The 26,164-nt window shown below is 40.3% G+C and overlaps 1 protein-coding gene across 1 annotated transcript in view; it reads left to right on the top strand.

Moving 5' to 3' along the window:
- Nucleotides 1–5,731: 5,731 nt before the first annotated feature.
- Nucleotides 5,732–26,164, top strand: part of MYO16 (myosin XVI) — a 385,805-nt gene continuing 365,372 nt past the window's right edge. Inside the window, exon 1 of the mRNA XM_065058425.1 lies at nt 5,732–5,889. The gene's annotated coding sequence lies outside the window, so the exon portion shown is untranslated. The remainder of the gene's footprint in view (nt 5,890–26,164) is intronic.

A 26,164-nucleotide genomic window follows, 5' to 3' on the forward strand; every position in this document is an offset into this window, starting at 1 on the left:
CCCCAGTATTTAAATCACTCACCTAGTGATGAAAATGGTAGGAATCTATGGAGCAGTTGTCTGAAATTAGTATTTCGGGCACAAGTTTATATCATGTCTAAATATATGTTTTCTGAATGATTGCCCCTGCCAATGTAAAATATTTCCCTCAGTATAAGCCAATGACATATAATTCAATATTTAAAGTGCAACTATAGCGAAGCAGTTGGAGCTCTTGATAACTCAATCCTCGATTAACACACCAACAATTAGTGATTTTATTGTTGTGATAAGCCCTTATGGAGTCATAAATTCAGATTGGCAGTAGTGCTATTCAGAGGTTAGTAGCTGCTTCAGTATTTCCTATCTTGTACCTCCCCAAACATTGTCAAGAAGATATGTGGCATATTAAAATATTACGGACCCTGATTAATGCAAGTGTATGAATAGAAATCAATGAATGGTGTTGTCAGTTTGCCCAAGCTTAACATCTGATCCACTCTGCAGAGCGGATCTAGATACAAAGAAAATCCATAGTACAAAAGTACTATGTGTTTTTGTGCTGTGCTTTGTATTATGGTTTCAAAATAAACCTTGCATCTGGCACATGAGGTAAATTTTGACAAATTATTTTTAACTTGCCTTGCTTATACCAGAAAGGAATCTGATCAGGCTATTGTCTTCTCTGAAAAACAAATAAACATTGATGACTATAATTTGAAGTGACAGGCACAAAAATACTGTGAAATTCGTACACACTTGAATGGATACAAAATTTTTCTCCTTGACTAACTTTTACAATGTTTCATTAACCTTGGTGGAAAACTTCAGCAAAGACCTTTATTCACCAGAAGCAAGTCAGGCTGCTGTGTATTGGTTATGTATAAATAAAGATGTTTTCCATTCTGAAAGGACACCTCTTTTGCCTTTCTCCTTCTGTGTTCCCTCTTCTCTTTCACTGACATTTCTGTGATATTCATGACCTCTCCTTTAAAGTGGATATTCTACAGCAAGGAATAAAGTGGAATCCTTTGATGTATATATTCTAGGTTACTCTCTTCACTTTGTATTTTTGTACCACCTACCATGTCTGTAGCCATAGTAGATTATTTGCTTATCTATCAGTTTACTTTCTTTGACATAACCTCTCCATTTGTGTCTATGCAGCAAAATTATGGTGCCTTTGAAGTCAGAAAACTAGGTATGTTTGGCATGATTAAAAATATGCCCTCTCCTTTCCCTTGAACCCAATCTTCTCCTGTCCAGCTTCCTCAATTTTGCTTTCTGACATCACTAGATTTCTGGCTGTCTAGAAGCCTTTTACTGTCCTCACTTCACCCCAAGCAATTTGCTTGAACAAAGTGTCTCCCAGCTTTCAGGCAATGATTCGCACCTCCTACCTAAGCTTTTAGCTGTCAAACTACAGAAGTTTTTCTTCCACAAATGAATATTCTGTTAAAAAGCAGAAAACAGATCTACATAGCATGTGTTGTAGCTGTATGGGACAAGAAGAGACAATGTCACGCATCTATCTCTCCAAGGTACAGAGCTGAGATTGTTTTTCTGAAGAAAAACATTAAGTCTACAAGAAAAACATAAGTTGAATATATCCTGAGGAAAGTGCAGGGTTAGCATGATCTTTAGTTTAGATTGATCTGGAGAAAATATTATTCAATCATAAAAAGGTGAAAAAGTGAAAATCAACCCACTCAAACATAGGAGGGCAGCCTGAAAACAAACACAGAGGTTCAGTTTCTTTCCCCATCAAACAGAAAATTCTGGGCTGCAAGGAGGAATGCTGTTCATATTCATGCTATTCCAATGGCATGTTTGGCATTTTGTTAAAGCTCATGCCATGGAAATTTCCATGTCTTCTTATGACTACTCTCTACACTTTTACTTGTAATAATAGTTGGGGGACCCGCACTAGAATTTCCCACCAACAGTAGGTTACAGAAAGGAGCTCATTGACAACAACTCCAAATTAATTCAAATTGCTTCTGATTCAAAACCTCATTCCCTGAACTGATATATAATGACATGCTCTGGCGGAGAAGGCAGGAGCAAAAATTTGTTTTCAGGTTAGTGCCAAACCTGGTAGCAATTTAGATTCAAAACTATTAATAAAGAACGAATGAATGAGTTTCAATAGCATTCTTGGTAGACTGCACACAGATTGGAAATGATACTTAAATCCCATTTTGCTCATATTGGAGTTTGAATAGATGCAGTTAAATAACAGTGGGTAATTTTAGCTCACTATTACAAAGGTTTTACCCCAAATTAGTATTTTTTGTTTTAAAGTCATACCTAATTACTGCTATAGTGAGCATTACTAACTTCTGAGGTCTATAGTCAAGAATTATTTTGTTGCCTTCTAATTTGTGGCTTTAAAAAAGTTAAGTTATACGTGTTTCTATGTGAGCAAATTAATAAAACCTAAAATAAATAAATGGCTTTATGTACATTCGATATAATGGTAAATTGACCTTTTAGGTCTTCTAATAGAGGAAGAATTAGCTTTAGAACCAGAAACAATATTGCTGTTTTAATGAAATATTGCCAGTTTAGTGGAATAATTCAATATTTTACTAACTGTTAGAATTCTGTTTTAATATGCACTGCCTGCTGGAAGATGCTATGCCTACACAGCACAGTGTTGTGTCCTGCAAAGAGACCAGGTCTAGCTGGTGTACCAGGACCAGCACAGACCCAGCACTCCTGCCCAGACCACCCTGTAATGCAGATATGCGCTACACACACTATCACTGCTAATGAATTGAGAGGTAGGTATGTATTTTTACTGGGCATTGAAGTTCGGGGCTGGAGTACTGGATGCAGAAGGAATGATTTGGGACACTGGGGGAATAGCGAAACCTTGGTTTAATGACTTGCTCCAGCATCTAGTACCAGTTCTTCAAGCAAGGACTAGAAATGAGGTCTTCCCTTTGCCTAATGATGTGTCCTAGTCACAAAGTAACAATCTTTCTCCTCTTCCTAACAGTTTATTTATGTCACGCAAAGTAGAATAGTATACAGAGAAAGAGTAGCTTTAAGGTACATTCTCTTCTGTGCTCTTCCGATAGAGGTGAATTTCCTAAGACAGTCAAGTCGGTGGCTGCCTGCTGCAGTCCTGGAGGAGTCCCCATCTCCTCTCACTGGCACTACAACTGCTCTCTGCTTCTTTCTCATCTACACAGAGAGCCTGTTCAAGAAACAAAACTAGCTACGAACAAATGTTTAATGTTCTTTAAATTTTGTTCCAACAGAGGAAGCATTAGGAGCAGGACTGCCACCTTTAGGGCAACAGATAACTCCAAAACCAGTTTAGCTGCATTGTAAAACTATACCCTTAGGGAAAGCAGCAACCCAATTAACTGCTGGAGTCTCCTTCAGTGGCATCTAAACCTTTCTGCACTGTTTAAGCAATCTAGGCACCAGCAAGCTTGAAGATATGTGGGCTTTTTTTTTTTTTTTTTTTTTTTATACTAGTGCTCTACAGCCGAGAACAAAAAAAATAGTGAATTGTTAATTTCACAATACATAGTTCTGATTATTTTGTAACTTCTTCAGATTTCTCACTTTTGAGAAAATCTTTCAGTTTGCAGAGATTTTCCTCTATGCTTTGCCTCACATGAGTCACCTCAATGACTCACAACACAATTAACCTTGTAAATAAACTTTTGGATGTCAATGTTTGCAAGAATTATGCTTACCTTGGTAGTACTGGCAACAAGTTCTATTTGGCTTGAAATGGTTGCTTTTAAGTCATGATCTAGTGTGTCAGATAGGATACCATTAGCACACTTCATAGTTTTGAAAAACAAAATTAACTTCAAAGAGAGATAGATCTGGTGTGCCTTAACTGGGATACTGTAGACAGCTGTTGCTTCATTTCCATTTTAGATGCCTAGCCCCTAGTACCTTAGGCAGGGAAGGTGACTTTTGAGTAAAAAGTCTAATTCACATAAGAAGTCAAAGGAAAGAAACAGAAACCACAAAAAGCTTCTAGGAGATCCTTTCCATCTGAGACATCAGTCTTTCTAGACTGACTGGGAATCAATAGGAAATGACAGATCTTATCCTTGAAAGTTGTTTACAGAGCACAAGGAGGAAGTTACCTGTCTTTTGCATCATGACTGCTCACTTGGACTGCTTGGCCAACAAGCAAAGAGCCACTATAGGCCTTCCTCAGCCCCAGTTTCAGTCTACTTCCTAAGAAGGTGCTTCAGCCAGGCACTAAGGCAAGCTGAGGCATGAGGAAGGCAATAGGATACTCCATTGCTGTCAGGCCAGAGGGTTGCCAGAATTCAAAGTCAAGGAGCCAGAAGAGATCATTCAAGCATTTAACCTGAAGAAGACTGAATAAGGGTCTAAATTCTGCTCACTGTAGCATGCATCACCAGGATAATAACTATCCTGGGAACACATTTCCTAACTGAACACCCCAATCACAAAGCTAGAGACTAGGCATTCCTTCCCTTAAGTCCTTACGGCTCCTTCACTCCTGCTGTGTACCAGTTCAGTTTCCAGGCACAGAGAAGAGCATGCTCTGCTCCCCATGCCTCCACCCCCCACACACCTGTTTTTAATCTGCCTACAGGGACACTAAATGTTCAGATATTTGGTACTGGGCCCCTAAAACTTAATGTGAAGGTAGCTGTGGTCAGATCCATGATTTTCAGTTTGGGCTTCTTTAGAAAGTTTGAGTGAATTTCAAAAGTGGACCATTTAGATGTGGATAACAGTTGAGCTTTAAATGAGGGACAGCTGTTTATATCCCTTACAATCAAACCTGAGTCAGTGCAGTTGTCATCCTCAGGTAAGCAGAGACCACTGAACGTCAAGTGAGGAGTAATCTAATAGGTAGGTGTTTATACCCTTTAGTTAATCCCAGAAAACAGGCACACTGATGTGCGTCTGTGGATATGTACTTTAGCTAAAAGTTAAGCAGGGTTCTCACCCATGAGCAAAATATCTTAGCAGCTAGTCTCACCACTTGATAAGATGTCAAAATACTTCTCTGTCACCAGGACTTATGGCTTTGCTGCCTTTGTGTGTTTTGCAAAATTTCGGCCCAAAGTGCCAGCAAACACAGCAATAAAGCAGCAGGGTGTGAGCAAGCTGCTTATAGTATGGGGACAGAAATAGATGCATTCAAGCTGCCATTTATTTCGAAACTACAAACCTCGTAAGAAGTGTTGGTTTTGCCTCAATCTACACAGGGTGATAATTATGACATTCCCAGCGTTTCCCTTTTGTTGGGCATTGTGTGCCAGCAGGGAATCAAGTGGGCCTTTGTTGTGCTGAACTACATCCTACAGAGCCTCCCCGGCCCCTTCCTCCGCGCAGTTAACCGAAGGAGACGGTGGACAATTAAGTTGGAAAAACAAAACAGCAGCAGCCCTTTGCGGCGTGCCCTGCGGGGCCGGGTGAACCCCAAGCACGGCGGGTGCTCGAGAGGGAGCCAGGGGGATATGAGAGGGGTCTGGCTGGGTGCGAGGCGATGCGGGGGGACGCTGGGGACGCGAGGGCCGAGGTGCCTCCCCTGGACCACCCCCCCTCCTTCGGGGCGATCCGGCAGGTACCGGGGCGGGGCGCAGGGAGCGGCCGCCGTGGTCCGGCCGGCAGCCGGGCAGGGCATCTCATCGCATCGCGGGGAGGCGTCTGCGAGAGGCAGGCGGGCAGAGAGGAGTGCCGGGGGAGGCAGGCAGAGGCGGCGCAGCTCGGCACGGCGGGGCTGAGCTCACCGTGCTGCAAAGAAAGAACCCCCCGAGAAAAAGTGGAAGTGTGCCGCGGCGCCGAGCCACGTCGCCGCCCAGCGACGCCGTGCGGCCCCCTGCCCGGCACCGGCGGAGAGGCGGTTTACGCCCGGGCGCAGGCTGCTGCTGAGGCTGCGTTCCCCCCGAGGTGAGTGTCCCCCGGGTCTCCTGGCAGCGGGCTGATGAGGAGGCACGTTTTACAGAGGGGTTGGTAGTATCTGTGTGTATATGTGTGGGGTGCTTTTTTCTGTTTTCTTTTCCCTTCTCCCCCCCTTTTATTTTTTTTTGGCTGTCCGTGTCCTGCCCTGGGGCAGCGGCCCCGGAGCCTGGCTCCAGCCCTGGTGAGGGATGCCTGGGGAGAGATAGGAGCAGCCCGTGCTGAGGGTGGGGAGCGAAGGAGATGAAGCGGGTCGCTGAGGTGCTCGGTTCAGTCCGCTCTTATTGTGCGCGGAGGTGAAAAAACTAACCCAGGCTCTCTCAGATTTGCGCTTTCCCTTAAATTACCCCCTTTATGGGCATGCTGTGGCGCTTCCCAAGCCCCCCGTTTGGGCGGAGAGGCTGATGCAAGCCTGCCACCCCGCTAGTGTAAATCAGCGCTGACAGGCAACTGGATGGGAATTTTCTGATCAACACTTTCATTCATGGGTCGAGTCAGTCGGTTAAATTCCAATGTTTTGTGAAAGCGTGCCTACCAAATAGGTGAAAAAAGGGTTTCCGAACCTTCTGGGGTGGCTCCTGAGCCCGTGTCCTCTGTGTTGGCTGTGCCGGGCTGGGGGGCTCCCCGGGCCCTGGTTTTGCAATAGGCAATTGGGAGCTTGTGGGTAAGTGTGAGGCTGGATACTAAAAGCCCTGTCTTGAAAGGGACAGGGTTCCTGGCCTCGGAAGCCTGAAAGTCGCTCTGGAGAAAAATGACTTTTCCTTCTCTCTGGGAAGATACCGAGTAGCGTGCCAGAATCATCCCGTTTGTCTTGGGGGGGGCGGGGAATGTAGTGTAGGTGTTTGCACAGTGAGTTTATGAACTGCCTGTGAGAAACTTTTAAACTTGAAATCATTGTTCCAACTAGAGGAGCAAGAACGTCAGCCCTGCAAAACCGAAGTGTGAGCCCTGGGAGCAGTGCAGGGGGCTGAGTGTGACCGCAGACCGGAGTCTCCTGCCGTGGTTTGTTTCTGGGCAGAATCTCAAGTAGATTGTGATTTCTTGTCTCCTGTTCCCATGTCTTTATAGTATTCTCCTGTTGAGCCCTTTATTCTCCATGTATTCTGCTGTAGAGCCCTGGATAGACTTGCTATTTTCAGTAGTTTATACCAAAAATGAGTGGGCAGTGCTGAAGCGGGAGTTTTTTAGGTGGAGTTTTACTTTGGGAATGATTTTGCCTTTTGCTGAAAATGGAACAAATTTAGACTTAATTGCCAGCATCTGAGATGTGACCTGAAGGTTACAAGAAAACAAAAAAAGGCGTGTTATGTATGTATTTGTGAGTGTGTACAGTAGGTCCAGAGTGATGGGACAAGTTCTCTTGACTGGACTATTGTTATGGAACAGCAGGGATGCCATTAAAAGTACCAGTAAAGACTGGGATTAGGGTGATTGGTAGAGCAGAGCTTTGAAGCGTTGCAGTGATTTTGTGTTGTAGCAGCATTCAGAAATCCCAGCTGTAAATCACATTATACAAAGAGAAAGCCAGTCCTTGGCCTCAAGGGATGACACAGGTAAAGCAGGCAATTTGTAAGAGGAAAGAAGAGAGGCGAAGACATTTGTCTAATATTACAAAGGTTGGGCTAGAACTGAAAGTTTCCAGATCGAAGCTGGCTTTATATGTTCTGTCACTGTTATAATACTTTTTCATTGTGAATGGAATCTGTCCTGATTATGGAATAATTTTGTAAATCCTAGCACTATCTTTTGATGTATAGTACGTAGAACATATATTTAATGTGGAAAATGGATAAATCTTGAAAATATTTGAATTAGAAGATCAAAATACTTCCAATTGGAAGTGTACAAAATTATTTTACTTAATCCACCTAGTATATAGTGTATTACTTAATTGTACAGTAGGAATTAAATGGAGCTTGAATTGACTGGAAATTGTAGTGCTGGTTGAGGCAACTGACCATCATGAAACAGTGGTTTATTGCGCTGCTTTGAAATAACTCTTGTGTTTTGTGCTAGTATAGTCTTACTTTAAGTAGGACCTTTATTTCAAACCAGCATAATGAGATGAAAAGCACTTGGCATACATTCCTGTAAAACAACATTTTAGTGCTAAATTCAGATCCTTGCTTGAAGGTATCTGTAAAATACCATACTTACGTAGGATATCATATGAAGAAAAATAAATATCTAGGTTAAAGCTGTCTTAAAGTATTTTTGTCATGAAATGGCAGTTAGAATAGCAGTTTCAACCACGTTTTTCCTCTTTTGGAGAGGAATGATTTCTTAGCTTAGGCATGGAAACTCTGACAAAGTGATCATGAGGTAAGTAGCCATAATAAATGGACCACTTTAATGAGATGAATTACAGTTTCGAACATGAGCCTCTTTTGTCTCACCTGATTGTGCTAACCACAAAGTCATTGTGGAGTGATTTCTGTGTTTTTGTTTCACAAAAAGAGATGCTTAAATATGCAGTTTGAACATATGTGTACACACACAGAGTGGTTTTTGTTCAATTGTGAAATACATCAGAAAATATTCTTCCAGTCTGAACAATGATTTTATCCAGATTTTCATGAGCACCATTTTTTTGTCCATTTCTATAAAAAGTGGCAAAGTAGTGCGTTTCTCATCTGCCTTAAAAACCAAACCAAACAAACAAAAATCCAAACCAAAACAAAAGCCCCTAAAACCACAACAAAACAAACAAAAAAAACCCCAAACAAACAAAGAAAAAGAACCCAAAACCAAACAGGCAGTCTGATCCAAAGCCGCTTTGTATAGTCAGTCAGTACTATCTCAAGTTAAGCCTGCATGTTGGCTTTTTACTGTCTTTCTGGTCATAGCCTAGAAACCTCACTTGCACATTCTCCTTGTTTTTTCCACTTAATCTTCTTTCTGCTGCTAACTGTTATTAAGATAATTGTAGCTAACAAACATAGGAAAATGTTGTAACCCTGCACAAAATTAGCAAGAATCAGGCATGCAGTTGATGATGTCTGGTTGTCACATGTTGTCAACAACAACAGCTGCTGGAGATTCTTGCCATTTTGTGGGATGGACCTGCTGGTTTAAGGCTCTGCCAAGTTCATGTGAAATACAGTTTGTTGCATCCTTCTGAAAGAGATGCCGAATATTTTTTTGGCTCAGTGAGATGGAAGAACCTTCCTGGCAGGCAGCTAACTCTAACCTTTGCACTTAGATTTGTTAATTTTCCCTAAGGTGTGTGTTTCATGTGGTGCCAAGCCTAGCTGTTAAGTCATTTAGTTCTTAGCAGTCAAACAAACATCAGTGTGTGTATATATGTATTTATATATGGCTATTCACACAGCCTTTTTGTGGAGTAATTGTTAGTATATCATGTTCTGTTTCATGCCTCTAAGGGCTTATATTCTTGGCCTGTCTTATTAGACATGCAGAAGAGGAGGTTTGGATTATCGATTTTGGTTTTTGTTCCTTCATTCTAAATGTTTCACTTTAAAATATTACTCTCTCTGATTCCTGGAACTAGTAATGCAAACATTATGTCTGTTCGGTCAGGGAAAGATTTTTCTCTTACCTAAAATATTTGGGCTCATGAAAGTAATCTGTGCAATCTGAAGTGTAGGACCAGGTTTCAAATCTCGATTATGGCCATGCTAGCTCTCAGCTACTGCGTAATGTTAGCTGAGATCTGTGGTCATCATGTTTCTCCCCCAAATTACATCCTGGATTTTCAGGAGAAAGGCTTTTGTTTCAGCAAAACTTGCTCTTTCTGACAAAACACCCAACCTGTTTTTAGTCAGAACATCTCTGCCTATCTCCAGTATGAATTAATATTTTTATACAGAGGGTTGAGTGTATCCACTGGAAAAGAATTGTTATTGTAAGTTTCAGTAGGAGAAATATAATATTGAAAAATATTCTCTGTGTTATGCTATAGGAAGAGTATGACTGAGGTTTTTTTATAATGGACGTAGCAAATATGTATGTTTTTGCTGAGCTGGTTGCTGTGGTATTAAAGAAAAAGGGACATCAAAAGGTATGCTAAAAGTAAAATAAACAATCCCAACAATGAGACCTCACAGGTAAATGGCTTCAGGACTCTATGATCCTTGTGGGTCCCTTCAAACTCAGGACATTCAATGAAATAACTGTGATTTTTAGATCATACAAAGGGAAGTAGCTGGTTATTTCTAAGCATGCTAAAAATGACTCGTTCCTCTCCGGAATGAATGTTCGTCTGGGGTAAGATATCAAATCTTAACTTCAGTGGCCTCAAAAAGATGGAAGAGCACATGCATCCCCAGCAATGTGCGGGTGACACCAGTGTTGACTCAGAGATGCAGGCACTATGGTAACCAAGCTGTTTTTTCTAGTGCTTTTAGGCACAAGCCACTCTCATCTGAGCTGATGGGGAAAAGAGCAAGCTCTGGAGAGAAGATAAAATTCTTCTAAAATACAACATTCCTTTTAGCAGCCGAAAGGTAGTTGAAGTTACCCCACAAATAACTTAAAGCTTTTTTTTTTTTTTTCACCAGTGAAAATGGTTAAGATAGCACAGCTGAGTTTGTCACTTGGATATGTCTGGCAATGAGGAGCTGCTTTTCAAAGATTTGTCTAAAGGTAACTGGGCAATGTGATTTCAGCCTATACTGAGATACTGGAAGCTAGCTCTGTCCCAGAGGCATGCATGCAAGGATTCCTTCTAGGCATCTGAGGTACATTGCAGCCACGGCAAAAGCGTATAACAGAACTGCATCAGATAATAAGATCCAGGTGACTGAAAGATACTGCTTATGGTTCAGAAGACATCAGTTTATATGTTGGTCAGTGTCAAAGTAGGAGTGAAGTGTTCCATGCAAACAGAAATTCTTTTGTCACACGAAGCAATACTCAATGGACTTAAGGACTGGTGGAAAGATTTTATTTCTAAAAAAGTTTTTTTCCCTTCGATACTTAAAGGTCTGTGTGTCTGCTCCTATGAGATCATGGGTGATTTTGTTTTCAGATTAGAAAAAGATACAAAATGTTTGGAAAGACTGTCTGCAGGATGCATGGAATGTCAATACAATTGTGAGGTTTTTTTTTTTTTAAGCAGTTAAGTATGTCTGAGATAAGCAGGCTATAAAGGAATTGTGAGTGTTGCTGCTTGTATTGCGGTAGTTTACTGTGGATCAATTCTCAATTGAGATGCCTCTGTGTCAGGTGCTGTTTTATTATGTGTAATAAACCAAAAGCATCTATCCAACCGCGTTTATCTTGGAGTCTGAGAAATACCATGTAGGAGGAGGAAAGACCAGACAGTGTCAGTAGTTTTATATTTTTATGGTATCAGGAGCTAAATCCCATCATGGAAGCTTAATATGAGCAAGTGCCCAGGCTCCCTATGCAATCAAAAGAGGGAGATGAATGGCCTTCTGGTGGTAGGTATCTGAATGTATGGCCATGACTCTCTCTGCTATGCTTGTCTGCTTTGGGCTCCAAGTGGATGGGTAAAGGAGTCCTTGCCTGTACCTGCACAAGTCAAATGAGTGCTCCTTCCTGAGGAGAATACTGTGGGTGCTTAACATTTCCCTGGCAGTGTCATGGATGTCAGGTAGAAAGGGGAAGCTTGGGCAGTTTGTCAGATCTAGCCTGTAAATAAATGTTCCGTGTGTCCTAATTAGGAGTTTTATTTAAGGAACATTAGTGGTTTAACATCCCAAGCTAATTACTTCTGAGCTTCTTGCTAATTTTGTAATTAGCACTGGTGTAAGACTTTTTATGGAAAATACACCCGTAAGGAAATCAGAACCAATAACTTCCAAGTGGTTATAGAGAATGTCATTTCTATAGCCATGTTCTGTAGCAAATGTCTGTAAGGAAATATTACTATCTGTTCTATTTTTACATGATGGCAAAGATAGATATATGCCAAGTGTTTACAAAAACCTGTTATAGTCAAGTTATCACAACCCAAATGACTCTGGCTTTAGAACATGCATCTGTAGGATCAGATTCTGCTCAGATATTACCTAGTGAAGAAGGCAGCCTTGAGTCACATTATACCACAGTTATCTTTGGCCTTTGGAGGGTGAGAAAGAGAAGTCAGGGTGTAGCCGGGGTGTAGTGACTGTGTGCTCTTGTAGTTTATATCAGCCAAGGCAGCTTTGTATAAACATAGATGGTAAGGTGCAACTTGGAGCAGCCATAAGCCCATTTTAAAATGTAGCATAACTTTACAAGGATAAAGCTATTCCTGTAGCTTGCTTCCAGGTAATCCATGTAGTATGTTTCAGTTGGACAGAGAACATGGGAGAGAATGTCCTGGCCCATCAAGCAGATGGTCAGAGAAGTTTTCTTCTCAGAGAAGGTCTTTCAGGTGTTCTCTTAATTTTGATAAGGAGGCTTGCTCTTTCCAGAGATTCATAAATTTGACTAATCCCGAGTTCTGGAAGGTAGCTCATGCTTTGCAGAATTAGAACCTGATAATTTGCTCTCTTTAAACCCTAGGTTTTTAATGTTTTGGAAGATGGGGAGATTTGTAGCCAGTCTGAAGTAATATAGTATAAATAAGGTCTGTGGAGAGGGAACTGTTTATTAGTTTAATAAATGTAGCTGGCAAAGAAACAAACAAGCTCTCAGGCTCAGAATACCTTATTCTCTTATTGGACTGATGAAGCAATTAAGCCTAAAAGCTTGTCACTTGTTTTTATTGCACAACAGTTGTAGTAGGCTTTTAAACTAATCTTTTCCTTGTTTGTCTTCGTAAAAGAAAATGGTTCACCTTTAGGGAGAGCTGCTGTATGCTTGGGGGCCACTGAGCGCGGGTGTGTGTGTTTAATGCAAAAATAGTTGGAGTTGCCTCAGCTTGAGCGATCATGCCCTGGGCTGATGATTCCTCAGTCCTGTCACATCTCTTCCTTTCCCAGCATGACATGCTTGTCTACATCCCAGTGTGCCAACACAGCCATATAAAGGAAAGGGTACAAAAACACTGCAAGCTGCTCTGCTCTACTCCCACTTCCTACCGCAGATACTGTTTTTGATGTCAAGTGGCCCGGTACTTCCCTGACCCCTTTCACTGTTTCACACCGAATGTGTTTTAGCATCAAGTAATTTGGCTCTTGCTTTAGCCCCAGGTTCAAGTTTCCTGATTGTTCACATTGCATATATGCTAATTAATTCCGTATCCCTACCAGACATGGAGAAGTAGTTTCTTCTGAAGAGGGGCGGGAAGGGAGGAGAAAGGCATTGTTGGCTGCCTAATTTGCTTCAAGGTCTGCTCTGTATGAACAGCACGGGTATGGACCCTGCCAAGTTTGGCTTCCTCTGCCTGGGACATTTCTCTAGGACTCTCTCAGGAGGTCTTCTGCCCTTAACTGCCCCCTCATGCCTGTGGTAGAAAAAAGCTTGGAAGCGCTCCCGAGTGTCAGATCTAGCTGGGTTTTAATACAAGTGCTGCCACTGAAGAGACCCTAGCCCTGCTCGTGGCTGTAGTATGCTATTCAGAGGGGTAAGTAGATGGTAACAGCATTAGTACTTTTACTCCCATTCTGTATCAAGTGAGGTTTTGGTATTTAATAATCTTTTCTCTGTTTACAGATGTGTTCTTTCTCCTTCTGTAAAAGGAAATGTAGGCACAAAGAGCACACAGGAGCTACAGGGTACCCTAATAGACACCCAGTATCTTGAGACCAAAAGCGTTGGTCAGGGTGGGGAACCCCATCCCAGTGAGTAAAGACTGAGGAAACCAAGCTGGTTCATGGTAACTTTCACCCTCAGAGACTTTATAGCTTCACAGTCTGAGTAATATTTATTTCTATGATTGTCTATTGGTGTAGGTGCAATCCAGGCTTTCTGAATTTATACTTGTGCTAATACTTATTTGTTGCAGCTATTCCTTTCCAGAATGCTGAGGGGTTTTTTGTTTGTTTCTTCCAAAAAAGTGAAATTTTATTCCTTTGTATGGGACTGGCAGCATTTGCACCAGTGGTTGTTTTCCCCCTCCCTCCCCTCCACTCCCTGTCGTATTCCCTTCACTTTTAGCTGAACAGAGGATGTTTGAGGATGACGCGATATTTCCCTTACAAAGTTTTAATAAAAGGCGCTGGGCTGGAGTAACTGTGCAGTTCTTGCAGAAAAAGTAATCCTGGGCACATGAAGGGGGACCCCACAACAACTGTGCAGCGTCATGCTGGCTGCGGCGGCTGCCGCAGCAACCCATGACCTGCAGTCACCCCCCCCGTTTCTCTGCCCCATGGAAGTCGTCATGTTCCAGTAGACCTACATACCTGATGGATAATTAATCTAGTTACCTACAGTGAAAAAAGGCAGAGCAAGGTGGTTTTACTATGTTCTTTACATAGTTCTCCAAGAACGGAGAATGCCACTTTCAAACTTTCTCCTCATTATTAGTGTTAAATATAGCTACTGCAAGTCATTTCTGCTAGAAAGAGCAGTCAAATGTCCTCATTATTTGAAGAGGACATTGAAATGCAGTAGCACTTCAAAGCCTTCGGGCTTCGGTGGCCTAGGTCCTGTACAGACATATAATAAATGACAGTCCCTGCTCCCAAAAAACTTTCTGTCTATCAGATGAGAGAAGAGCAAGGAGAAATTAGGCGGTGTCCACAGGGACAAATGTGATAGCAAATATAATTTAAGTCCAAGGAGTTTAATTAGCCAAGAACACATTCCATTTCTGTTTTTTTTGCTGCATATAGTAAGCCATCATTAGACTAGCTAGATCTTATTATTTTAAAGACCATAATTTAAATACAATACATACGATTTTTAAAAAGTCAGTTCCGTGCCAGTGAGTAGGGTGGAATTTCTCAGCCATTCAAGAGCAAGGGCCACAGAACATACTGCACCCTGGGAGGGGAGGAAGGAAGGGTAATATTGTTCTGCTTCTAAGGGGCAAAGCCAATTATTCTGTTCAGGTTGCTTGCAGATCAGTCAAGTCATGCAACTAAGCACGGGCATGACCAGACCCTTTCATAACTCACATAGTAGGTAAATTTGATCTCTTTGGTTTGTAATGTACGATGAGGGTGATGGGCCACAGCAGCATGCGGCAGCTGTTTGCACCAGTTTGTCCGGTCTAGAAATCAAAGAAACATGCATCATGCACCCTTGTGTCACCTCCCCTTCTTTCAACGCAGTGTCCTCTTTTGCACTGGAGATGAGGATACTTGGGAGGCCAGTGTGAGGTGGTGGAGTGCTGTGGTGTTGGTAGGCTGGCTATGCACATTCCAGAAGGGTTATTTGTGCTGGTAAACAGGCTGGCATTTTGGAATGGCGACGGGTGGGCCGGAGTGTCTTCCTGTATCCATACTGAAATATTAGCTGATGTCTTGAAGGAAGGACAGCAACGTTGTGGCTGCTGTTGCAGCATATTTGCTGAACTTGCAGTTATGGAAGAACCTGTTTCCTTTTTTGTTTGGTGGTTTTTTTTTTTTTTTTGGTCCTGCTCATGGGTTGGGTGCACATATGTGAATTCCTTCTCAGTTCAAACACACACAGTTCTCGCACAGAGCCCGCTGCTTGGGAGAGGCAAGTCTAGTTTACAAAAAATATGGTTTCGGATGTAAAACATGAGGTTGGACCCAGAGTGCCATGTTGATGGGACTAGAGAATATTTGTATAGTTGTGTTGCTTTCTATACCTTCCTTGTATCATTTCAGCATTTTTCAGCTCTGTTTATTGATGGTAAGACGTTGGCAATTCATGGATAGCACTTGTAAGAGTAAATAAGTGATGACTATTATTTGATCTCATTTTATCTATGATGTCTACTTTCACAAAAATGTAACAGCCAGAGAGAAAAGAGATTGGCAAATTTTAACAGGGAGTGGATCAAGCGTAATTCATAATTCCCTTTTGCTTGGGTGTTTAAGTGCAGGGCATGGGGGGTAGTTCTGCTAAACCGGGAACAAGTGCAACTGAAAAACTCGCAATACTTCATGATAAGTATAATAATATAATAGACTTCAAATTGCTCTCAAACCCCTTCATTTATTCTTGACAGTTGAAAAAAAAAGGCTACAGATTTACAGATCATTTCATATTGGCCCTTGTTACAATTTCAGCCATCATTTGACAGCTGAAAACTGCAAGTGTCTATTTTGAACTCCCAGCTGGTGCTGCCACTGGCTACTGATGACCTTTCCTCTTCTCTTCCACAGACACAATGGTTCAGGAGTGAAACAGTAAGATATATTAAAGGAAAACAGCAAGAAAACCAATCCCAGCCAGCACCACCCATCTTTTATCTTGCGACTTCATTGGTTGTTTTCGTGAAAATGCTGGGAGTGACTCATTGTGGTTCTTCCGTTTCAAACCACATTTAAATTTATTTTACAGATGGTTCTTTGAAAGTACTATCATGACTACTGAAAGCAAAGTCATGAATAAAGCCTAAAGTGTCTGCCAATACCTCAAAAATCTATAATTGTAACAGAGATAAATGGTTAAACTTACTCCACATTAAATGTTCTTTCTAGCATGATTTTAACTATTATCCCAGTGTTTAGCCTGGGATCAAAGATTTCCTTAGATGAATATGTTGTGACCTGTCTTTCTTCTCCCCCCTGCTTCATTAAATGGTGTGGCTTTTTCCTGGAGGAGCTTGGTGACAAATCATTTGAAGTCAATTTGTTGAAGTGTCCTAAGCAGTGCTGAACAGAATACAGCTGTTCTCATTAGCTGTCTTATTGCCCAAGTGTCAGCACAAAACTCTTGAGGACCTGTTTGCAACATGAGTATGTCTTGATTTGTTTAATATACATTTTTAACCAATCATGGAGATGGCATTTTAATGTGCTCTGGCTTTCAAATCCTTTGTGAATTAGTCTTAAGAGACCAAAATCAATATAAAATGTCTAAAGACTTGGTGTGATTGATGGACATGGTTCTTTTTACAGAAGGACTAGGTTTTGAAAGAGTTCAAGTTTTGCTTAAAGAGCAGGCTATAGGGTTATCTGCTTTTAAGGAAAGAATTTCTGGTAGCTGTTCTGTATCACCATGTGCCTTCTTTTGAAGCCTATATTGTTTTTATTTTTTCATTTGTGGACTTAATGCTACTGTCATAGGGCTGCAGAGCAGCTTATATGATGGAAGATTAATACTGCAGCATTCTCTGATGCTGCTTTGATAGCTGATTTCTTCTGAATTTTGTTTCAAAAGTGTCCATTCTGACAACGGATACTGAGATCTTTTTTGTTTGGACTGGTCTTTCTGGAAACTGTTTTTATTTATTTATTTATTTATCTTTTCTTTGTATGATCATGGTCATTGAAATTTGCCAGATATTTCTCCTGATTGTTAAAGAATCAGGAATTAAGCACACCAGTTTATTTGGGCTAGGTGTTCTTGGGGAAAAAGGAATGTAATCCAAGGAATAAGAATCCCTTAAAAGGACTGACCATCATTGTTTGAAATACTGCCTTCTTTGTTTATTGTTCCTACAAAGGGAAGTAGAGTCTGTTGCTGTAAGTTTTAGGGAGTTAATAAAATCGACTTAAGGGGTGAAAAATTGGATTAATATCCCAAAGTTATCTAAGGAATTGTTTGATCATGTATTAGTTAAAGATCGCTGTAAATATTTTATCAAGGTAGCACTGGTAGTTTGACTGTGAATTGTATATGTCCTGGGAAGGTGAGAGGACTGTGTATTGATACGGGCGCTGAACCGTGCTTAGTTAATGCATTGATGCTGCATCAGAGCCAGAGATGTGTTCAGGCTATATTTTACTTTAAAATAAAGGTATTTATAATATCAATATGACTAATGTACTCTGGGATGCAGTTTGCCATTTTCTCTCAATTATACATTATGGCATGGGAAGAGATCAAGTGAAAAACATGTATATGTGGCTTTTTTTGTTTTGTTTAAATCATAGTATAGGCCAACAGCACTTCGAGCCTTTTCTCTCCAGAAAATGAGAGCATAAACAGACTCTACCTGTGCCATGACAAATGGGTCCACCACTTCAGTCTTCTACAGCATGCAAATAACAGACCATTCAATGCTGGAGCACTCATACACCATCACAGAAGTTAAAGTATTTATTGGTGGTGGATATGGTGTCCACCAGTGCTGCCAACCTCCTCCCAATTTGTAACTCTGTCAATGTGGTTACGTGTTTATTATCCTCAAACAGTGAGAGGCCATAGGAGCCTGAGTATAATTCTCAAATGTAGCAATGTATTTTTGTGTGTGTATAAATATATATGTGTATAGATACATATGCGTGTATGTATGTTTCTGATTAATATTTCCCAAGAAGCTGGAACTCATCCCGTAATACAAATAAGTTTTCTTCTTAATTTTAAGGAGCAGGTGGTTCTTAAACCTTAGCAAGAGTACCTTCCCCAGTTGAACATTGTAAAGTCTGCACTTTTCTGGCAAATCAAAATCCTTTAGCAAAAAGCACTTGATAATGCAGTCTAGAAGGTAAAGTGAACACCTTGCATAATGTTACTAGCTTGCATTCAGAATTGCAGCGTTCAGTTAGACATGCTGCTTTCAAACAAACGCAAAAACCCCAAACAAACAAAACAAAATAAACAAAACCCCGGACCTGTACATACACTTTAGCAATTTGTTATTGCTTTTTAAGCTTATTAACTCACTAAATAGAATTTAATGAGGATAACCACAAATTAATTAATTTATGCAGTATGTTTATTGCTTCCCTAATGAATTTATGTATTAAATTTAGAGTTCCTCAATGAATATGTTAATCTGGTTTTATACTTTGTGTACATTTTATTCTTTAAATAAATAAAAAAAAATGCTTCTTCAAGGTTTTATTCCTGTCTAGGGACTGTCTGTAAGAATACCACCTGGTTTAAGCATGGTGTAGAGTTGAGTTTTCTTGAAATGGATGCTGCCAGCATCAAAGCTTGTGAAGCTCTTTGTCCTTTTTGAAGTATTTGGGAGTGTGTTGCACCAAAGCTGTCCATTGCTACACTGGGAACTTAGTTTATTTTTTCTTCCCTAGTAAATTGTAGCTGTTTGGCGTTAAGTTCTGGCTTTGGGAAATTGGGGAATTGAGTAGTCTGGTATGATATATGGAAACAATGTGTTTATCAGTAAATAATTGTATTGGTTGTAGGTATCTAGTTGTTGGTAGTGGTAGGACTGCAGTGAATCCACTGCATATACTTAATTCAGAAAAGGAATAAAGATTTTTTAAGAACGTAGGATACAGTCAAACTAAATGTATTGGGTATATGATCATGTGACAAAAATAACAATTTTAATGTTTGAGGAGAAAAACATACTGATTGGCAACATAAACTGGTTAATGGCTCTTTCTGCAATTGCGATAATCCTGAACCTTCCCTCCAAATTGTAGCCTTTGTAGGCAAAGTAGTAACTGTAGTTTCTGGCACTGAAGATAAGTGAAATGCTCTTGCATCTCCATGGACATATGTGTTTCATGCATCTTTGTTGCTTGAAGGAATGTGTTACAACATATACAAATTGTGTGGGAAATGGATGTGCAGTATTAAAACATTGTTCTGGAAAAAAAGGATATGTTTTCCTTGATGTAGGCAGGGGTTTGAGGCATTATCTGTAACGGTTTCAGAATAAATGGGAACCTCATCTATGTGACCAGAGAGAAATTTTCTGTAACCCTGCGTTTTTGTACATATTGTGGCTAAGACTTAATTATTCATCCTTTGAGGGACGTCATACTGATCTTGATTTGTTCTATTATGTTGTCTGTGAATATCCGATATTAATTGAGTCCATCTAAAAAGCACATTAACTAGTATAATTTATTCAGTATCTCCTTAACAAAGAAAATTCAATTTATTTAAAGTAATTTAAAAAAAAGCAAAGACTTCCCCCTCATTAAATTAGATACCTGCAGTATTTTGGTTTTTCTCTAAGCACACAGAAGTCTGTAGTTTATAATTTAATACTTTAATTTCCAGCAGCATGGAAAAACTGCCTTTTAAATTGCAACCATTGTAACACAGTAAATGCTCTTAATTTTTGCAAAAGGACTATATGATTGTTTTATCACCTGCTATATGATAGAATGTAGCAAGCAAAATCTATTAAAAATAGGATGAACTGCAGAGTTAAATTCTGTGGCAAAACCTCTTAATTTGAGGGGAAAGTTTATCCCTTCTTATGTAAGTATTAATATTCTAGAATATAGATATTAATGTCTTAGTCACTGAATCTGCCTCCCTTTCTGTCTTTCCTCCATGCAAAACATTCCCCTGTACCGTGGTATGACTACTAAAACTAGCAGAATTCGTAAAAAATTATGTGAACAGTCGCAAACAACACAGACACAAACAGCTTTCACAATGTTACGGCTTTGGCCCCTAGTGACAGTTCTCTCCATTTTGACCAGATTTTGTGACTGGAACAGTAAGATGTACAGGTACTTTTATGACTTTGTTTTCGTGCTGCTGATGGGATTAAGCCATTCGTTCTCCAGCCATTCATTCTCAGTTTGGGTGCAAGACAAATGCTATTAGTATCAGCTCTGTGAATCTCGAGTGAATTCCACTGTTCCTGGTGCCATTTGGTTTAGCTCCAGTGTAAATCTATGTTGTACCAATTTATCGAAGCAAAAGCATGACATCAGGAGTGCATTTACTGTCATACTATTTGTGTAATAGATAATAATATTTATTAGTAATAAATATAGGATATAGTAATACTCTATAATCAAATATTGTAGGAGTGCACTGAATTTGAGTAAATATTTTCTTTCGGTAGACTTTCAAAGCTTTTGTTTGGTGTAAAAGTATAGAGATCCATTCATAAACAAAAAAGGTGTGTATTATGCTTGCAGCATTAAGATGGGTTCCTTCCTTCTGCCTCCCAAGTAGCTCACCATACTTCTACATAATTCACGTTTAGAGCATTGAATGGTGAATTTATTGATTAATACTTAGAGACCTGTCTTATTTTGTGATGTATTTTGGGGGTTAAAAGGGATAGACACCTTAAATTATTTAGATAAGTTTGGGGGAGGGGTGGAAATATACTCTTAGTACTGAAGCAGCAGGAGCTGGATTCACAGATATGTAATCACCACCAAAGCTGTCATTCCAGATGTCCTCAAAGACAACATTTTGGTCATACTCTTTTTGTGTGTGAGAACTTCTGGCTTCAGAAATGTAGGCAAAGTAAATCTTCTAAAATACCGAGGGTTTGCTGCAAAGTAGCTGTCTTGTTTGTTTGAGAAGTGTCCATCACAAAATGTCCAGTGAAAGTGGATCAATTGCACCTCCTCAAAAAGAGAGCACACGAATGAAGAACTGTGTCTTTTCTTCATTTGGTCTCCATTTTGTTTCATAAGTCACTGTTTCTTAGAATTTCCTTTTGTGTCTAGCTGAAATAGCAGATAGTGAAGTTCTCATTAAGTATTCGTGAGAATGAATAAATACACTTTGCAAAAGTGTGTAAGAGATTTCCTCTCTCTGGAACAGACCTCTTAACAACCACTCATCAGTCTTCTGTATGCATGTGTGCTCCAGTCTCTGAATTAATTTATTATTCACAGTTATTAGCAACACATACTTGAAGCCTGATTAAGTACTAGCCAAAAAGACAATCTTACACTTCCACAGTGATGACTTTATCTGCCTAATGAAGGCAGGGTTGAATCTCAGCATGTATTTTAGCGGTATTGCTACCTCAGCATTTCAACGTGCTAGTCATTTAATTGTCATGTGTTCAGTCTTGCAGTACCTAAATTAATGTTTTTAAATTTTGAAGGATGCTTCTGTGTGTGTATGTATATATAAAACACGTATATGTATATATAACGTGTGATTGTTAGTCAATTTGATTACATGAGGTGTTTTGCAGAAACTTTTAGTAAATAATCCCTTTTTAGTTACAATTTTTCTAAGGGCTTCTGGAGTATTCTTGCCAGGGGCACTTGCTGTCTCTCTTCTGAAACAAGGAGTGTCGACCTTGGATTCCATACGTGAGGAAGGATAGGGCTAGATTGTATTAATGTTACTGATGTATCACACACTAAATAAAAAATAAGACACCAATAACTTGTAATATGTTGTAAAGGCTCACGCTCATATTGTAATATGCAATTTAAAAGGATCAAGGGCAGAGCTGTACTGAACTTGTTTGGGTCCCTTGTTCAACATTTGTAGCAAAGTATTTTTTCCATTTTGCATACACTGCAATAGGCTTGAAAAAAAATGGAAAACGTGAAGAAGAGAATTCTTCAGCTAAATGAGAATTTTGTGTGGTGCCAAATAATCAGTTAGAAAACCTATTGCAATTCTCTTGTTTGTGGGTTTATTTTTTGTTGGTTTCTGAAAATGTTGATCTGAGATTTAAAGGAGATGTTGTGCATGTGGGGCTTATACATGGAAACAGAGACAGCATTTGTAAGCTGATGAAATATATTCCGGTGAAAGGCCTAAGTGATGTGACCTGTCAATGTAATGAATGAAGTGTTATACTTAGGCAGGAATATTACAATGGCTACTGTATGCAGAGATGATGTTTCTTAAATTGAAAACCAGGTATATTAATGATGTTCTTTAAAGACAGGACTAATCTAGGATTGTGCTACCATATTTAATTAACAAGTCAGCCATTAACGATCCATGCAGTTCAGCTTGCAAAGTGAGTAATCATCAATTTTTCTTTGCTGTGCTATGTTCACAGCTATGAAAAGGTGCTTGCGAACCTCAGAGAGCTAATTCAAAAATATAGATCAATATTTCATTCTGTCCTTTGCCGGTGTTAATTTAGTAGAAAGAAATGTTCACATATTCCTAGCCTTGTTTATGATTCAAGCTTCTTGCTTATTTATTTATTTGAAAATATTATTCTTTGCCAAAAAGAAAGTTTAATCTGATAATCAGGGATAATTTCTTGGGAGTAAACCGGACATTCAAAAGACAACATGTTGCCTCTCAAGTCTCGCAATCTGTGATTCATAAATGACAGTATGAACCAGGGGATGGGTGGCCAGTTTTCCTGAGGAGAAGGGTGTCTGCAAGTGCTGAGGGTTCAGCTGTGCGCCTCTCGTTTAGGTGACTGGAGAGAGTTCAGAGAAGAGCAACGAAGCTGGTGAGGGGTCTGGAGCACAAGTCTGATGAGAAGCTGGTGAGGGAACTGGGGCTGTTCAGCCTGGAGAAAAGGAGGCTGAGGGGAGACCTTATCGCTCTCAGCAACCACCTGAAAGGAGGTTGTAGCATGGAGGGGGTTGGTCTCTTCTCCCAAGTAACAAGTCACAGGATGAGAGGAAATGGCCTCAAGTTGTGCAGTGAAGATCAATTTAATGTTTAAAGCCTAGGCAAAAATAAAACTTTAAACTTGCCTAGATTGCAAAATTACCAGTCAAGTGTCAAAAAGGGAAAATAGGAAGAAATATTTCAAAGACTGTGTGAAGCCCTGTTCGTGCTGGAGCTGTTTTACAAGGCTAGTGCCTGGCCAGCTTTAGTCAAAGCAGACTAAAAGCTCTGACATTTGGCCAGAGTTTGTTGTTGGATGTAGCTGAGATTATCTGAACTACTTTATCACTAGGTAGCTGATCCAATGAGCTGCTTTAGGATCTTAAATATTGTAGTAGCCTCTAAAAGATCATCCTTTCTACTAGATTGTTTACACATAGTAGTACCTTAGAGTGGTAGACACAGTTTCTTCTGCAAGGAAGGTAAGAGAGATTTTTAAATCCATTCATTTAGCTGGGACTTTCTTCTTTTTTTTTTCCTGCATCTCAATCTGTACTGTCTGTCTTTCTCTGCAAAACTAACCTTATGTATGACTTTGTGTCCCTCTTTGCTGGATGACATACGCAAGAACAAATGTATGATGGTGCTGCAGAGATGAGTTGCTGCATGTCCTGAAGTTATACATCTTCAATTTCCTTGTTAATTTGTGATGGCATATGAGTACAAATTATTTAAAGGGGTTTTCCATAATGGTAGCTGTTTCCCTTCAGTATGCATTAAATGGTTCTAGAGAAGAGATTTTCTTCTTATTTCATTCCCTCAGAAATTACTGGGAATTAACTTTTTTATTTTAAGTGCTGCATTATCACATGGTTATGCCTATACCTAAGAGGAAAACCATACAGTTTGCTTGGGGAAAGAATCTGGAGCAGCCTTGCTTCTCTCCATTTTCTATTATATACCATGTTAAAGAACTTGCACCCTTTGGGCTCTATTATCTTGGTGCACAGGGAAGTGTGCATGTGCTAATATCTTCGAATGGAGATGAGACTGTGCCCTGGAGTAGATGTTTGAGCCACATACATCCTTCTGCTGCAGAGAGGTGTCTAATACTGCGGAACTCAGCTGATGGAGCAAGCAGACTGTGCGTTGTTTATTTTAGGAGATAATGGGCTATAGCAGCCATAGGGGAAAATACTTGCTGCATGGTGCATTCAAATGCAATCTCTTTATTGCCATTCTGATCATTGAATAGTTCAGCTAAGCATATGGAATTTGCAATGAAATGCCACCCAAAATAGTGTATGAGTATTTTATAGTGCCTAGGCTGGTAAGGGGTAAGAAGTTTCTTCAAAGCACAACATGCTGCCTTGTCTGTGCCTCCTGGCCAACTGTCAGAAAAATAGAAATGGGTGCAGCTGCAGCAGCATGTATTCTTATGGCTGTAAAGTGCTAGTTTCCAGATTCAATCAAAAACAAAGCTGTCCCACAGCAAGGTGCCACATAGAGTAATAACACGTGTGCGTATTAGACTTCAGTGAAAACATAGCAGTTCTTTGTGCTGGAAGATGATTTGACTAATAGTTTTAAAAGTCATTTCGCACAAGTTAAATATCTATGGGCTGACCATCGCTGACCCCAGCTTTAAATATCAATCTGTTTCTTAGGTTAGACTTGCCTTGTGAAAGGCGATGTTTTTTTGTTGGCTGACTGGTTGCTTCCTTCCAGTGACCGGGGAGAAGTGCAAGGGATCTGAGTCCTACACTTTCCTGGTCTCTCAAATATGGAGTAATAGAGACATAGGGCTGGAAAACCTGGAGGACTAATGTAGCTTATCTCCCTGCTTCAAAGAAAAAGTAACCTCTTCCAATTTTTTCTCAGCCAATCTTGTCTAATTGTGCGAAGGCTCACTGAACCAAACTGCGAGTGTGGATGGATGTGACTGCATGTGGTGCTTTGAAAAAAGGGGCCAAGGGAAACCAATGGAGTCACTAAGAGTCCCCTGAAGGGAGCTCAAGGACTGAATTTATGTCCTTCCCTTGCTCCCTGTCAGCATTGTTAGGGCCTACCCAAGATGTAGATCCAGCTGAAAGGATTTGTGCTGAGTAAAGCTTTAATCAGACATTAGTGTGTTTTTGAAGTCTTTATTTGATGACAACTTCACCTATTTATGCTAGTGATCTTCTAATAGCTAACCTGAATCTTCTTACTTGTAGTTTAAGGGGAAAAAAAAAAAAGTAGACTTAGTTGTCTTGCTGGGTAATAGATATGCCACCAAGCTGGTGTGCAAAGGCTACAAAGGATGTAGATCTGAAGCTGTTCACTTCTTGTTCACACCTGTTGACAGCAGCAAGAAGGATGTAAGGCTAGCACCAGGACCAGTGCAGAAATGTGATAGATGATGCTGTGGATTAGTTTTCAAACTGATGCTGACTCAGCATTAGCATTTGTTGTGTTGGAGGTTCCTGTGTCAAGCTGTTCAGGTGTCACCAGCAGTGGGCTTAGAGTTAGCATCACCAGCAGTTGCCATCAGCTCTGTGTTAGACTGGCTGTGCATCTGTGACTGTCCCCATCCTTAGGCAGAACTCTCCCACAGGATAAGTGGTCCCATCCCCCTCTTGCCTCTTATTCTCACCGCCTTCCTCCCTCACATCGGGAAGCTGAGCCCATACAGATGCCTTGCCTTGCCCCATGCCTGAAGTGCAAGTTCTGCCTTGGTTGGGGTCATGCTCCAGGTTCAACATGTGGGATAAAGCTGGAGAATTTGAACCTGCAAGTTTTGAAAATCCACTGCAAAATCAGCACATTGGCTCAGCCGCAATAGCTCTGGAAAGGAGTATCTTCTGCTACTTAGTTAAGCATCTCCACGTATTCAGAGTAGAAGAGTTACTGCAGGTGCATGCTGGTTGTTGAGTAAATTAAATTTCTGTCAGTTCTGTGAGTCTTATAGTATGAAGAATTATATTAATTTGGGAATTTCTTTTGCTTTTCCAGTCTGTTACGGTAGACAGCATTTGACTATGGTGTCCTGTGCCATCTGCATTTTTAAATTTGTGCTCTCTTGGATTACCAAGAAATTTATTAGTTTTTGTTTGAATCCTTTTGTTGTTTC

Source organism: Columba livia, chromosome 1, assembly GCF_036013475.1.
Source record: "Columba livia isolate bColLiv1 breed racing homer chromosome 1, bColLiv1.pat.W.v2, whole genome shotgun sequence".
Lineage (NCBI taxonomy): Eukaryota > Metazoa > Chordata > Aves > Columbiformes > Columbidae > Columba > Columba livia.